This window comes from Artemia sp. Qi Xiang Cuo, chromosome 17 (assembly GCF_049724085.1).
Source record: "Artemia sp. Qi Xiang Cuo chromosome 17, ASM4972408v1, whole genome shotgun sequence".
Lineage (NCBI taxonomy): Eukaryota > Metazoa > Arthropoda > Branchiopoda > Anostraca > Artemiidae > Artemia > Artemia sp. Qi Xiang Cuo.
The window spans coordinates 62,784,453-62,798,194 of NC_142810.1; the positions used below are offsets into that span (position 1 = coordinate 62,784,453).

The 13,742-nt window shown below is 37.0% G+C and overlaps 1 protein-coding gene across 1 annotated transcript in view; it reads right to left on the reverse strand.

Moving 5' to 3' along the window:
- The window catches only part of LOC148942448 (LIM/homeobox protein Awh-like), a 135,018-nt gene extending 121,823 nt beyond the window's left edge, over positions 1 to 13,195 (reverse strand). The window contains exon 1 of the mRNA XM_089103037.1: positions 10,348 to 13,195. The gene's annotated coding sequence lies outside the window, so the exon portion shown is untranslated. The remainder of the gene's footprint in view (positions 1 to 10,347) is intronic.
- Positions 13,196 to 13,742: the final 547 nt, after the last annotated feature.

The following is a 13,742-nucleotide window of genomic DNA, read 5'->3' on the forward strand; positions in this document are numbered from 1 at the left end:
CCTGAATATACTGAAGAGTGACCAAGGAAAATAATTTTATTTTGAAAATAAAAATGAAAATGTACTAAAACAGAACTCACATTGTAAATTGTGGCTGCCAAGGCTTCTAACTCATCAATAATATTCTTTGTTGTATCTATTATGTCACAATACTTTCTGATAATTGAATCACTATGGATGTCCGTTATATATGAAATCCCAAGGGCGAATTGCGATGTAATGGGGGAAACCATATGTAAGCGACCCTCTGATTGGCTTAGAATGAGATGTAATCTACTCTCTGATTGGTTTAGAAGGAGACAAGTGATCCTGTTTCCCATTCCTGGATCATAACATTCTCCCTAGCGTACACCTGGACGAACAACAACAACAAATAAATCGACCTTGGAAATTTAGTTCCCCTGAATCAATACATTCCCCCTAGCGTACACCTGGATGAACAACAACAACAACAACAACAACAACAAATAAATCGACCTTGAAAATACATCAAAGTGAGAAAAATCCTGTTTTTTCACTCTCACTGACAAAAACCGTAAAAACAGACATAAAGTGCTGTTGACATCCATGAAAAACAACAAATAAATAACTTACACTCATAACCGTCCAAGAAACATCCATAAAAGTGAGAAAAATCCTGTTTTTCAAGTGAGAAAAACCCTGTTTTTCATTCTCAGTGACAAAACCATAAATTATGTTCGTACAGCGTTACACTAAATTGTAGATGGCAGCAGTGGTGCCCGTTTGGATTCAATAATGGGGTTCTACTATTGTGTACATGTCTATAAATGCGAACACAGAGTTTCACCCCAAATAATCCCCTAAAATTTCAATTAATCTCTGACGTTTCCTTTGTTCTGGCAACTGTGCACAGATACATTTTAGATTCTTATGAAGCCTATTGATTTTTCTATCATGAATTCTTACACAATCGAAGCACCCAATAAGTTCAACGTAATTCATGTCTGTATTAATTACACATCATCCTTTAACTTCAAAGCGTAAACAAATTGTGATATAACAGTTGCGCAAAACCAATGTTGAAATTCTCAAAAGTCTGATGACGTCACTTCGCCCAGTATTTGTAACTCCCTGATTGGTTTAGAAAGAGGCAGGTGATCTTGTTTGCCCAGTATTCTAGCTCATTGGAGGTCAATGATCTTGTCCCAGTTGTATTCACTGAACGTATTGCGTCACTCCCGAAAGTAGATCAATCCCCATATATGGAGCCCTGTTCAATTGCCATGGACATTAAATCTCGTCCAAACTTTTACCAAGGACATTAAATCTCGTACAGACTTTTACCAAGGGCATTAAATCTGGTAGAGGCTTTTACCAAGGACATTAAATCTCGTATAGGCTTTTACCAAGGACATTAAATCTCATGCAGTATCTCGTACAGCGCTATAAGATCTCCCCCAACTCATTTGTATTTTTTTCAGTAAAGTGCAAATTATGTTCTGGCCTTCAGAAGGCATATGGGTTTTGAGCCCAACTTATGTTAATTTCTGCTCGTTTTGAGTTTGACTTGGTTATTTATTGTGATTTCTGTTCGTTTTGAGTTTCATTTATTTATCGATGCTTATTTGTGGTAGTTTCACGCTTGGTAGATTATTTGATTTTATTTTGCTCATTTTTTGTTTAATGGAGTTCTTTACTTTTCTTTGAAAAACTTATTTGTGGAACTTTATATGTGGAAAAAGGTTTTTTAATTAATTTCTGTTCGTTTTATATTGACATAGTCTTTTCAGAGAAAAAGAAAATAATACTTTAAATCTTTTCGTTTGTTAAAAAATTTATAGTTTGGCCTGCTATTTGTATGCTGGAGAAAAATTTTCAGCAATTTTTACAACAACCACCCACTTAAAAATCTGGACACAAATATTAGTGTTTAATTTAGTTTCATACCTCCTCTAGTTGACCTGAAAGGGAAAACTTGATACCATTCGCAAAAAAATCTGTTTACTTTCTTTGATAACTTGGATACACTTACGCTGTTTTGGTTTGGTGAAATTTTAAGAACGGACGCAGCCCCGAAAGTTTTAACATAATACCCTCAGTCGTTCTTGGGAACACTGCTGAGATGACTTATTGGAAATTAGCATTAACCCTGCGCGTTTCGATTTAATATTATGGCAACGTTAATTTTTTAAACATAAAGTCAAATGGGAGGGTAGGCGTGGGAGGGGGATTAGTTTCCCTCCAATCATTTTTCACAATTAAAAAGGGCATCAGCCCCTTCTATTTTCAATCGAATGAGCCCTTTTCTAAGTTTTAAGACAACTCCTTCGATACAAAGTGCCCTGGTCTAAACAACAACAACAACAAAAAATAATAGCGTATACCCACATCGATCTTTACTATAAAAATGTCAAGCCTTCCAATCACTTTCGACTATTAAAAAGGGCACTAGGCCTTTCAATTTCCAATCGAATGAGCCCTTTTTGAGTTTCTACGCCAACACTTTCTATAAACACCTTAAATTCCCCAGGGCATAAATTACAACCTTTACCCTAAGGGCTGTGAGGGTGGTTGTCATCCTCAGACCTAATTTCCAGAACTTTCAACTACGTTAAAAAAATGGCTATCTCAAACTTTTGATTGGGTGTGTCTGGGAAAAAGGTGGGCGTCAGAGAGGCGTTAGTATGCACGTGTTAGTTGCACGTGTTTGGGGAAATTGTTGGCGTGAGAGGGGGGTTAGTTGTCCTCCCATCACTTTCAACTATTAAAAAAGGCACTAGCCCTTTCAATTTCCAATCAAATGAGCTCTTTTGAAGTTTTTACGACAACGCTTTCAATAAAAACCATATATGTCCCCAGGGGATAACTTACAACCCTCGCCCTGAGGGTTGTCATCCTCAAAGACCTAATTTCCAGAACTTTCTACTACTTTGAATAAAATAGCTATCTGAAAATTTTGATTGGATGTGTTTGGAGGAATAATGGGCGTGAGAGGGGGGTTAGTTACCCTCCAATCACTTTCAACTATTAAAAAGGGCACTAGCCCTCTCAACTTCCAATTGAATAACCCCCTTTTGAAATTTACGACCACTCTATCATTAAAAACCTTATATGCTCCCAGGGCATAACTTACAACCTTTGCCCTGGGGGCTCTGAGGGGTTTGTCATCCTTAAATACATAATTATAGAACTTTCAACAACGTTGAACAAAATACCTATATCTAAACTGTGATTGAATGTGTTTGGGGAAATGGTGGTCGTAAGAGAAGGTTAATTATTCTCGAGTCACTTTCGACTATTAAAAAGGGCAATTTCAATTACCAATCAAATGAGCCCCTTTTGAAATTTCTACAACAACTTTCTATAAAAACCTTATACTCCCCCAGGGCATAAATTACAACCCTTGCACTGAGAGCTCTGATGGGGTTATCATCCTAAAAGACCTAATTTCCAGAACTTTCGACAACGTTGAACAAAATTGATGTCTCAAAACTTTGATTGGATGTGTTTGAGGAAACGGTGGGCGTGAGAGAGGGATTAGTTGCCCGTCAATCACCTTCGACTATTAAAAGGGCACTAGCCCTTTCAATTTTTAATTGAATGAGCCCTTTTTAATGTTTTTACAACATCGCTTTCTATAAAAACCTTACACACTCCCAGGGCATAACTTACAACCCATGCCCTGAGGGTTGTGGGGGAGATAGATTGTGATCCTTAAAGACCTATTTTCCAAAACTTTCAACTACGCTGAATAAAATGGGCATAAATTTTTTTTTATTGGATGTGTTTGGGGAAAAGGTGGGCGTGATAGGGGGGTTAGTTGCCCTCAAATCACTTTCGACTATTAAAAAGGGCACTAGCCCTTTGAGTTTCCAATCGAATAAGCCATTTTTCAAGTTTCTACGACAAAGATTTCAATAAAAACCTTATGTACCCCCTGGGCATAACTTATAACCCTTACCCTGAAGACTGTGGGGGAAGTGTCCTGCTCAAAAGTATAATCTCCTGAACTTTAAACTGTGTGGAACAAAATGGCTATCTCAAAAATTTTGATTGGATATGTTTGCGGAAATGATGGGCGTGGAAGGGGTGTTAGTTGCCTTCCAATTACTTTCGACTATTGAAAAGGGCACTAGCCATTTAAATTTTCAATCGAATGAGCCCTTTTTGAAGTTTCTACGACGATGCGTTCTATAAAACCCTTATATGCCCCCAGGGCATAACTTACAACCCTTACCCTAAGGGCTGTGGGGGAGTGTCCTCCTCAAAAACATAATTTCTATCTGGAAATCTACAACACTGAACAAAATGGATATCTCAAAATTTTGATTGGATGTGTTTTGGGAAATGATGGGCAAGAGAGGTGGGGCTAGTTCCCTTCAAATCGCTTTCGACTATTAAAAACGGCACTAGACCTTTGAATTTCCAATCGAATGAGCTCCTTTTTCAAGTTTCTACGACAAAGATTTCAATAAAAATCTATATGCCCCCAGGACAAAACTTATAACCCTTGCCCGGAAGACTGTGGGGGGAGTGTCCTGCACAAGATATAATATCCTGAACTTTAATTGCGTGGAACAAAATGGCTATCTCAAAATTTTGATTGGATGTATTTGGGGAAATGGTGGGCGTGGAATGGGTGTTAGTTGCCTTCCAATTACTTTCGACTATTGAAAAGGGCACTAGCCATTTAAATTTCCAATCGAATGAGCCCTTTTTGAAGTTTCTACGACGATGCGTTCTATAAAACCCTTATATGCCCCCAGGGCATAACTTACAACCCTTACCCTAAGGGCTGTGGGGGAGTGTCCTCCTCAAAAAAAATATTTCTATCTGGAAATCCACAACACTGAACAAAATGGCTATCTAAAAATTTTGATTGGATGTGTTTGGGGAAAAGGTGGGCAAGAGAGGGGGCTATTTGCCCTCAAATCACTTTCAAGTATTAAAAAGGGCACTAGACCTTGGAATTTCCAATCGAATGAGCCCTTTTTCAAGTTTCTATAACAAAGATTTCAATAAAAACTTTTATGCCCCCAGGGCCTAACTTATAACCCTTGCCCTGAAGACTTTGGGGGGAGTGTCCTGCTCAAAGATATAATTTCCTGAACTTTAACTGCGTGGAACAAAATGGCTATCTCAAAATTTTGAGTGGATGTGTTTGGGGAAATGGTGGGCGTGGAATGGGTGTTAGTTGCCTTTTATTCACTTTTGACTATTAAAAAGGGCACTAGCCTTTTCAATTTATAATCGAATGATCCCTTTTTGAAGTTTCTACGACAACGCGTTCTATAAAAACTTTATATGCCCCCAGGGCAAAACTTACAACCCTAGTCCTGAGGGCTGCGAGGGTGTTGTCAGCCTCAAAGACCTAATTTACAGAACTTAAAACTACGTTGAATAAAATGGCTATCTCAAAATATTCATTGGATGTGTTTGGGGAAAAGGTGGGCGTGAGAGGGGGGTTAGTTGCCCTCCAATCACTTTCGACTATTAAAAGGAAACTAACCCTTTGAATTACCAATCGAACGAGCCTTTTTTGAAGTTTCTACGACAACGCCTTCTATAAAAACCTTATATCCCCCCCGGGCATAACTTACAACCCTTGCCCTGAAGGCTGTGGGGGAGTGCCCTCCTCAAAAACATAATTTCTATCTGGAAATCAACTACGCTGAACAAAATGGCTATCTCAAAATTTTGATTGGATGTGTTTCGGGAAATGGTGGGCTTGGAAGGGGTGCTTCCAATCACTTTCGACTATTAAAAAGGGCCCAAACCACTCCAATTTCCAATTGAATGAGCCCTTTTCGAAATTTCTATGACAACTTCGTTGATACGAAGTGCCCTGCTCTAAAGAAAAAGAAAATGATACATTGTCCCAACATCATTCTTATATACCCTCAGGGCAAAACTTAACACCCTTACCCTGATGGTGTTGGGGGTGTGTCCTCCTCAGAAATTTATGGTAATTGTGGAAACCAACTATACTGAACAAAGTAGCTATCTCACAATTCTAAGGGATGACGTGAGGATGAATAATGGGTATAGGGGTGGCTAACTGTCCTCCAATCACTTTCGACTATTAAAAAGGGCACTAGCCCTTTGAATTTCAAATTAAATGAGCCTTTTTTGAAGTTTCTACGACAACACCTTCTATAAGAACCTTATATGCCCCCAGGGCATAACTTAAAACCTTGGCTCGAGGGTTGTGGGAGAGTGTCCTCCTCTTTTGACTATTAAAAGGGGCACTAGCCCTTTGAATTTCCAATCGAACGAGCCTTTTTTGAAGTTTCTACGACAACGCCTTCTATAAAAACCTTATATGCCCGCAGGGCATAACTTAAAACCCTTGCCCTGAGGGTTGTGGGGGATTGTCCTCCTCAAAAACATATTTTCTATCTGGAAACCAACTACGCTGAACAAAATGGCTATCTCAAAATTTTGATAAGAGGTGTGTGGGGGAATGATAGGCGTGGGGGGGGGCTAGTTCCCCTCCAATCACTTTCGACTATTAAAAAGGGTATTAGCCACTCGAATTCCAATCGAATGAGCCCTTTTCGAAGTTTCTACGACATCTCCTTCGATACGAAGTGCCCGGGTATGGAGGAAAAATAAATAAAACATTGTGCCCACATTGTTCTTTATTTAGGCAGCGCTATGGCGCTGCCTATGATACGTTTTGGATGATACTGTAAAAATGAGTAGTTTAGTTAAAAAGAGACATAAGAGTTCAGAGTTTAAACACAAATATATCTTTTCTCCTTTGATCAGCAAAGCATTTCAATATTCTAGGTTGCCCGGTTTTTACTTGTTTGAGACGTGTTTTTCACCAGAAGGAGCATGACGTTGGAAAACGAGACTCGAGACGGTCCAAGGGACTGCTCACTTGTTTCTGACATCGAACTACAAAGCAAACTGTATTCTTTCCGAAAGTTTTCTAATGTCCTAGCCCTAACAATATATCTTCGATTGAATTTTCTACCATTTCCACTCAGTTTCCCTTTTTCTCTTTAATTTTCACCCATTTTCGATTTTTTATATCTTTACACCCTTGAATCATAAACTCTTGAAAAGCCAAGCAGGAACCGACAAACAGCGCTACATTTGGCAATAGACTGTATCTTCACTAAAAAAAAAAAAAAAAAAAAAAAAAAAAAAAAAAAAAAAATTTCGTGGAGGTAGATTTAGGGTTCACAACATCGCCTTAATTTAATCAGTTTAGATTTATTGGAAATTAATTATTAAAAAAAATACAAACATCAATACAAAAACTACAAAACATCTTAACAGAAAAACTCCCCCACAGCCCTTAGGGTAAGGGTGCTGTGGGGGAGTGTCCTCCTCAAAAACATTATTTCTATCTGGAAATATACAACACTGAACAAAATGGCTATCTAAAAATTTTGATGGGATGTGTTTGGGGGAAAGGTGGGCAAGAGAGGGGGCTAGTTGCCCTCAAATCGCTTTCGACTATTAAAAAGGGCACTAGACCTTTGAATTTCCAATCGAATGAGCCCTTTTTCAAGTTTTTACGACAAATATTTCAATAAAAATCTATATGCCCCCAGGACAAAACTTATAACCCTTGCCCGGAAGACTGTGGGGGAGTGTCCTGCACAAGATATAATATCCTGAACTTTAATTGCGTGGAACAAAATGGCTATCTCAAAATTTTGATTGGATGTTTTTGGGGAAATGGTGGGCGTGGAATGGGTGTTAGTTGCCTTCCAATTACTTTCGACTATTGAAAAGGGCACAAGCCATTTAAATTTCCAATCGAATGAGCCCTTTTTGAAGTTTCTACGACGATGCGTTCTATAAAAACCTTATATGCCCCCAGGGCATAACTTACAACCCTTGCCCTAAGGGCTGTGGGTGAGTGTCCTCCTCAAAAACATTATTTCTATTTGGAAATCTACAACACTGAACTAAATGGCTATCTAAAAATTTTGATTGGATGTGTTTGGGGAAAAGGTGGGCGAGAGAGGGGGGTTAGTTGCCCTCAAATCACTTTTGACAATTAAAAAGGGCACTAGACCTTTGAATTTCCAATCGAATGAGCCCTTTTTCAAGTTTTTAAGACAAAGATTTCAATAAAAACTTATATGCCCCCAGGGCATAACTTATAACCCTTGCCCTGAAGTCTTTGGGGGGAGTGTCCTGCTCAAAGATATAATTTCCTGAACTTTAACTGCGTGGAACAAAATGGCTATCTCAAAATTTTGATTGGATGTGTGTGGGGAAATGGTGGGCGTGGAAGGGGTGTTAGTTGCCTTTTAATCACTTTCGACTATTAAAAAGGGCACTAGCCTTTTCAATTTATAATCGAATGATCCCTTTTTGAAGTTTCTACGACAACGCGTTCTATAAAAACTTTATATGCCCCCAGGGCAAAACTTACAACCCTAGTCCTGAGGGCTGCGAGGGTGTTGTCAGCCTCAAAGACCTAATTTACAGAACTTAAAACTACGTTGAATAAAATGGCTATCTCAAAATATTCATTGGATGTGTTTGGGGAAAAGGTGGGCGTGAGAGGGGGGTTAGTTGCCCTCCAATCACTTTCGACTATTAAAAGGAAACTAGCACTTTGAATTTCCAATCGAATGAGCTTTTTTTGAAGTTTCTACAATAAAATCTTCTATAAAAACCTTTTATGCCCCCTGTGCACAACTTAAATCTCATACACAGTGGGCCGTGTAATAGTGAACTGTTCCACACTATGATCTCTATCAGCGAATCAACTTCGCTGAACAAAATAGTTCTCTGAAAATGTTGATTGGATGTGTTTTGAAAAAAGGTGGCCTTGGAAGGGGTGCTTCCAATCTCTTTCGACTACTACAAAGGGCACAAACCACTCCAATTTCCAATTGAATGAGCCCTCTTCGAAGTTTCTACGACAACTTCTTCGATACGAAGTGCCCTGCTCTAAAGAAAAAGAATAATAAATGATACATTGTGCCAACATCATTCTTATATACCCTCAGGGCAAAACTTAACACTCTTGCCCTGAGGGTTGTGGGGGAGTTTCCTCCTCAAAAACAAATTTTCTATCTGAAAATCAACTACACTGAACAAAATGGCTATCTCAAACTTTTGATTGGATGTGTTTGGGGGAATGATGGGCGTGGGGGGGGCTAGTTGCCCTCAAATCACTTTCAACTATTAAAAAGGGCACTAGCCCTTTGAATTTCAAATTAAATGAGCCTTTTTTGAAGTTTCTACGACAACAACTTCTATAAGAACCTTATATGCCCCCAGGGCATAACTTAAAACCTTGGCTCGAGGGTTGTGGGAGAGTGTCCTCCTCTTTTGACTATTAAAAGGGGCACTAGCCCTTTGAATTTCCAATCGAATGAGCCTTTTTTGAAGTTTCTACGACAACGCCTTCTATAAAAACCTTATATGCCCGCAGGGCATAACTTAAAACCCTTGCACTGAGGGTTGTGGGGGATTGTCCTCCTCAAAAACATATTTTCTATCTGGAAATCAACTACGCTGAACAAAATGGCTATCTCAAAATTTTGATAAGATGTGTTTGGGGGAATGATGGGCGTGTGAGGGGGCTACTTGCCCTCCAATCACTTTTGACTATTAAAAAGGGTACTAACCACTTCAATTTCCAATTGAATGAGCTCCATTCAAAGCTTCCACGACAGTCCTTTCAATACGAAGGGCCCTGGTCGGGTTAAAAAAAAGATAAAATATTGTGCCCATGTTATTCTCTGTTTAGGCAGTGTTAATCGCGCTTCCAATGATACGTTTTGGATGATACTGTAAAAATGAGTAGTTTAGTTAAAAAGAGACATAAGAGTTCAGAGTTTAAACACAAATATATCTTTTCTCCTTTGATCAGCAAAGCATTTCAATATTCTAGGTTGCCCGGTTTTTACTTGTTTGAGACGTGTTTTTCACCAGAAGGAGCATGACGTTGGAAAACGAGACTCGAGACGGTCCAAGGGACTGCTCACTTGTTTCTGACATCGAACTACAAAGCAAACTGTATTCTTTCCGAAAGTTTTCTAATGTCCTAGCCCTAACAATATATCTTCGATTGAATTTTCTACCATTTCCACTCAGTTTCCCTTTTTCTCTTTAATTTTCACCCATTTTCGATTTTTTATATCTTTACACCCTTGAATCATAAACTCTTGAAAAGCCAAGCAGGAACCGACAAACAGCGCTACATTTGGCAATAGACTGTATCTTCACTAAAAAAAAAAAAAAAAAAAAAAAAAAAAAAAAAAAAAAAAAAAATTTCGTGGAGGTAGATTTAGGGTTCACAACATCGCCTTAATTTAATCAGTTTAGATTTATTGGAAATTAATTATTAAAAAAAATACAAACATCAATACAAAAACTACAAAACATCTTAACAGAAAAACTCACCTATAAATCATCTGCTTAAATGTTACAGCAATTGAGAACAAATTTCAAATCAACCTGAAAATCGTCGATTTTAGACAATGACCGTAAAATTTATCCGTCTCATTTCTATAACCTGATAACGCATTACGAGTAGGGTGCTGTTCTCCAAGTCGTTTTCAAAATATTATATTTCCTGCAAAAAAAACATTTACCAAGGAGTCCCTTTTTAGACAAAATTTCTGATCTTGAATTACTGGCACACATTTTAACATAGCTTATTAACTAAACTCGTTTAAGATAAAAGAACATTAGCTTCCAGCAACCACACTCCCTTTGAATAGGTTGTGGATGCCCCCATCCCCACAAAATAGGTAAGTATTAGTCAGAATGCCGATAATCACAGGCGGATTCAGAATAGAAACATTTGTGTTTCATTTATATTCTTTAAACTCCTGATTTTTACCATTTTTTGTTTGTTGTTTGATTTCTTTACCTCCTCCGGAATAGGATTGATCCCAAAATTCAAACCAACTTATTTGTACCAAGTTCTATTTTCTATATTGGATAATCTAATATTGTTTTCTTGTTTTTGTTTATTTAAATATTAATTGCCTGTTTACTTAATCCGCTTTTACTTTAAAAGGTAGCTTAGGGGGCTTTCGCCCTACTACTGATCGTAGGAATTTCTGTTCATTTTCAGTTTGACTTGATTATTCTTTGTAATTTATTTTTGTTTCGATTTTATTAATGTTCGTCTTTGATTTGATGTAACGCTTATTTTTCTCTAAAAAACTTCTTTTTATGGAGGACCTTTTTTATACTTCCTGGTTGTTGTGATCTGAAGCTGTTTTTGTTGGTTCTGCAGAATTAAGATCTTAATTAAGAATTAAGAATTAAGATCTTAGCCTGCTATTGATCTTTTGGATAAAATTTTGCCATAAATTGCAACATTAGTTTTACTTAAGAATTTTAGATGAATGGGGAATAATATTGAGACTGATCTAAAATATGAATAATATTTTGCCCTCCATTGGGCCGAAGCATTCCTGATCCCTATCATGCTAAAAGCTTGAATATAGACGATTGCTGATCGACAATTGTGTTACATTTTGTTTTAACTGCTTTTGATTTGCACAAAGTTTTAATTTGTTGTTTAAAAAAAGAAAAGAAAAAAGAATCAGATTTCTTTCCCGAAAGAGCTTCTATTCATTCAGAAATTTATGTCTCCATGGCCTGATATTTTAAACCAGATCAGCATAAAAAAAGAAAATTTTGCCTTAAGAATCAATACAACCATATTTTCTTCAGAAACTTATGGTCTTTGATAAGATCCCTTTAGACCCCAGGTCAAAATTTAAAATCTAATTGATCCATCCCCATTCAATATCCCTTCAAAAATTGAACTGGGTTCCTTAAGCCGTTAATTTCTGTCCCCAAGACATTGCAGATATTTTTTGATAACCAGGACCCACATACTGTCTTTCGATTTAGCTTTATCATTTCCCCCACGCCATAATTAAGGATCCAGTCGCCCGTCCCCATATCCCCTAAAATTTACAATTTAATATCTTAAGCTGTTCCGAATATATTACATATTCGCAATGTTGACAACCTGGCAGCACATAGTGCCTTTTGATCTATGTAGCTACTTAAGCATAGATTATAACTCTCCTAGGAGCTTATAGTGCATGAACATTGCTTATGCATGGATTTGAGTTGAGCTTTGAATTTATCCATGATGATGTAGTGACTAGCGAAATAAATATATTCACCCGGTTATCAAATAGAGCGTCTGTAATGTCTAGAGAACGAACAGGGGAATGGAGGTAAGAAATCAAGGAATGTTGAGGAGAGCAAGGGAATTTACATATTATTTTCGGATAGAGAGTCCTTAAGAGCACGAAAACACTTTTTGCCGTAAACCTAAATGAAAGTTCGTCCGAAAAAGGGTCGACGATTTTTATTGAAAAATTTAAACTAATAATCTTAAGCTACTGGGCTAAGGGAGCCATTATACACAGAAAAAAAAAACGAAAAAGAAGTTTCACCCGAAGCCTGGAGGATGAGTTCACCTTAGGAGGTGAAGCCTTTCACTGATAACGAATTATCGGAAAAAAGGCTATATCCGTTCTTGACGTCCGAAAGCTGGCCCAAATTTTTTTTAAACTCTGTTAGGCCTATAACTTAGAGGGCGAAACTTACATCGCTGCGGAAATCTCAGGTTCAATAAGAGAACAAAGCGTACTTTAACAAGGACACTAATCATTGAAAGAAAAATTCGGGCGTTAAAATGCTCACTCGTCCCAAGTCAACCGTTTTCGATCCAATGAAAGGGAACATTTTTAGGGTGTGATAAATTCGATATTTTAAGGTATTTACCTTGTTTGTTTTGAGACTTATTGGCTTTTTTTTTAATCTGACAAAGCCCTAACCTTCTGTTTTTCTTTGGTGACCTAACTAAGCAAAGACTAGCTTAGCCTTATAAAAAAGCCTTGCTAGCTAGCCTGAAAAACAGTAGAGCCGAAAGAGTGTGTCTCTTTGACAGCCTCTATTGATTCTACCGACATATTAAACATAATGCGCCCCAACACATACGCAGGGAGATTGGAGGCAAGGGCCACAGCTAAGAGGAAAGGGGAAGGGGGCATTCCCCCCAAATTTAGTTTATATGTTAGCTTACGCTTTGGTTTAATTTATATTATGTGTCCGCATTTGTCGGCACACTAAACGATTTTGTCGACACAATCTTTGTATTTACCCTCCAAACTCAAAACCGTAGCTGTACCCCTGACCAGAGAGTAGGGGGAGGAAGAGATTTAAAAACAAAGACAAATACATTTAATAACAGTGTTGAAGAATATAAATTCGCTGTAAAATCCACTTGGTAGCCACAAGAGTTAAGAGTAATTTAATATAAAAAAAGAACAAAAATATTTTAGATATTTCGATCTAATATAAACAAAAAGCCTCAGCGCATATAAATTTTCTACATATCGAAATATACATATATATATATATATATATATATATATATATATATATATATATATATATTATATATATATATATATATATATATATATATATATATATATATATATATATATATATATATATATATATATATATATATATATATATATATATATATATATATATATATATATATATATATATATATTCTATCTATTTAAATATAAATATGGTTTTAAATGTATATGCGAAATATCATTGGCTTTCAATAAAATGTGCAAGATTGCATAAGCTGCTTTGTTTCGCAAATATTTAAAATATACAATTATAAACACTATAAAAAAAAAAAATTCTGACTCTCTCAGAGGAATGAAGCAGCCTTACTTTTACTTTTTCAAATATTGTCAATGTGAATATAATTCCCATATCACCGAAAATACATT